Below are 3,333 nucleotides of genomic sequence, written 5' to 3' on the forward strand. Positions count from 1 at the left end.
AGTCACTTAATTTGGGACACATGGAGTATGTGATTTGTTTTTTTAACAATTGTTAGCTCTTATGGAGCAACAAAATTACTGGAGTGAAGTTTTTTGTCATGCTTGACTATTATTAGACTATCATATATATATATAGAGGATGACCTACAGTAGGCAATAATCTGCGTGCGGAAAAATACATGGTATTTAAGCTAACTTTCACTAAACTTGGTGAATGATATATTTGTCTAAGATGGTGCTTTTTACATGTACATACGTACCCGACCGTTGGAAAGTAGGAAGTTTCATTTTTCTCAAACGACACACATATTAGGTGTTGCCTGATTCTCCCCATAGGACTATTTCTTAGTCTCACTACAGAGTACTAATTAACATCAACACTAAAATGTGGGAAGTAGATTAGAATGACACGAGCCCATCAAATGCCTTATTAAATTACTATAAGATTTGTAGCATGCTTGTATCTAATTCAACTGCACCATGGAACACATCAAGCAATTTATCCATGGAGAAGGGAGAAAATCCTGCAAGACCATCAGTTGTATTTTTATAATGTGAAGACACAATAAAATAACAAAGAAGTAGCGCTCACCACTCAGACCTTTTAGTACTTTAAATTTAGAGTAAGCTAATAAAGACATGGAACATCTAATACTTGGCACTGCCTAAACATGAGCACTATATCTTTATTAATGAACCTAAAAATATTTATTCGATATTTTGATTCAGTATTTACAAAACTGGAAAAAGAATTTAAAATGCTTTGTGCATTTTATAATTATCCTCAGCAGAATTTATGCAAATCGTTGTAAAATGCACTCCCACAAATACTGGCAGTTGCTTATGTATCCTAAAAGGGTGTTTTAATGGGTTGGACATTTGCACATTTAAAAACAGCTCCATAAGTATCGGCAATGGTGGCCTGGCAAAGAGCCACTTAGGTTGTCTTGATCATTTAAAATCTATATCAGAAATCCGACTTGCTCAAGCCTTGTGGACAATATGGCTTCCCCCGCTCAGGAATATTAACTGATCATAATGAACTAAAGATTGCCTACCTAAAAAATATGATGTCCGAGCCAATAAGGTTCTCCTCATAGCTTAACATCCATATCTAAAATTTGTACTTTCTCGATTATGATGGAAAACATGTGTGTGCCTATTCTGAAGTACCAACTAATCATATGAATCAATGATAACATACCTAACAGGAAAGGCATAAAACGCATATTGGCTTGATATTTCGGACGTCCCTCATATTGGCATGATATTTCGGCCATTCCGATTGCGTGAACACATAGTGTGCTGCATCTCAAAGTTGACCTCCCCATTCGTCTCTGGAACTTAACTCCTAGAAAAAGGCACACAAAATTGTAAGCATATAAAGATTTTTCTCAGCTCTATCCAACGTCAATAAAGACTTAAGGGCAGCTTGCATGAACCACATGTGACTGAACCACACATAATAGAGCATCTTCATCCAACGGAGGGCATCGAATAAATTACCTCTAGATAATTGGTGGAGGCGGATGCCATGACCGTGAAGTGGACTCCTAGGGTGAGGTCGTTGGCATTATGTCGTCCAACCCTGATATGCCACAAAACAAATATTTAGCAACAACGGTAAGGAAAGGGAGCACCGTTTTGCGAGAGCACTGCTTACAACATGCATGTCTGTACATAGCCTATGTGTTCACAGCCTACCAGCAAGCAATATTTTTGCATCATCTTGCAGATTTGTCAATAGAGATAGTAAACTGTAGTACACTGGACAACATAAAGCAATGCATTGGGTATTTTTCATCACCGAGAGTCCACACAACTATACTATACACTATAGTAACCTAAATAGAAGTTGAGCCCATGAACCATTTCATTAAAACTAACTAAACCACCAATTATTAAAAAAATGGGTTATCCTCTGCCAAATTCAATCGAGTCAACCACTCTCTACTTTTAGTCCTAACTGAAACACCTGTTAACAAATTAACTAAACCACCATGATTCAAGAAAACAAAACAATCCAAATCACCATTGGAAAGCCAAAGGATAGTAGTATTGACACAGTTCCTTGCCAAACTCAAATTCGTGTGTGTGGGAGAGGAGATTCTGCCCACTAACATGCCCATACTATGGCACTCCACCTAGCACATCCGCCAATCCATCCCACCCAAGTTCCATGAGAGAACTTCAGTGTAGAAAATTACCTTGCCGATTAGCCACTTAGAACATGGCCGAATTTTTTACAGGGAGTGTGATCTTCTCCTCGGCGGCCTCAAGTGTGGAGGGGTACAACAGGGCACAACAGAACACCATTGTTGTCACCTATAGGCACCGCTGCAAAATAGGATAGCGTCGTGTGTCGCAGTAACTGCTAACGTGACATTCTGAGACGAGGAACAGGAGATGGGGGGCAGATCGACGAACGGGCACAGTCCGCCTCACCCCGGTTCCCTCGATCGGCCGCGTCGCCACACACCACCAGAAGCATCTGCGGTCGTGTGCAGGTCAAAGAGAAGAGACCAAGGATAGTGATGGTTCATGGTGGCGGTGGAGCCGATGGGATGTGAAAGAGGCTGGATGCGATGGAGAGCAGCGACGGATGGGAAAGGGAACAATGATGGGAGAACGGCAACGGCGCGATCCAAGGCACGCCATGTGTGGGGATGGTGGGCTTGGTGAGGTTAGGGATAGATGAAAAGAAACGTGTTGAAAAGGATTGTGGGCATGTACAGTTTTTTTACCAAATTAAAATTAGATGCGTTAATCTCCATCGTAATTACTCGGTCCCACCAGATGAACGGTTTATAATTTCTAATTAACGTGGTAATTTCTAGGGAGTCTCTAATTAGTATAAGTATAGAAGTATAGACAAGCCAAGTTATATAATGAAGATTCCCACTAGCATATGGTAGTGACAAAGCAAGAAGCTCTCAATCATGAAGAACATGGTGCTATTATGAAGCACAAGTGTGGAAAAAGATAGTAGCATTGTTTCTTCTCTCTTTTTCATTTTTTTTCATTTGGGCTCTTAGGCCTCTTTTTTTTTCTCTTTTTTTGTTTGTTTTTGTTTTTGGGCTCTTTGGTCTCTTTTTTTATTTATTTCCTCACATGGGACAATGCTCTAATAATGATGATCATCACACTTTTATTTACTCAAAGCTCAAAACTCACAATGATGACTCCATAGAAAATGCCTCCAGCAGTGTACCGGGATGTGCAACAATCTAGCATGGCGTATGACGTTGAAACATCTCGCTAGCTATCTTATGATCATGCAAAGGCAATATGAGAGTGACAGCGCAAGTCATGAGACGGAACGGTGGGAGTTGC

At 40.1% G+C, this 3,333-nt stretch overlaps 1 long non-coding RNA gene across 1 annotated transcript; it reads right to left on the bottom strand.

Moving 5' to 3' along the window:
- Positions 1-544: 544 nt before the first annotated feature.
- On the bottom strand, positions 545-2,634 carry LOC123425825. Its single transcript, XR_006621902.1, has 4 exons — positions 2,446-2,634; positions 2,208-2,337; positions 1,507-1,588; positions 545-1,351 (listed from the first exon to the last, which is right to left on the bottom strand). It is a non-coding gene; the product is annotated as an uncharacterized LOC123425825 (long non-coding RNA).
- Positions 2,635-3,333: the final 699 nt, after the last annotated feature.

Source organism: Hordeum vulgare, chromosome 2H, assembly GCF_904849725.1.
Source record: "Hordeum vulgare subsp. vulgare chromosome 2H, MorexV3_pseudomolecules_assembly, whole genome shotgun sequence".
NCBI lineage: Eukaryota > Viridiplantae > Streptophyta > Magnoliopsida > Poales > Poaceae > Hordeum > Hordeum vulgare.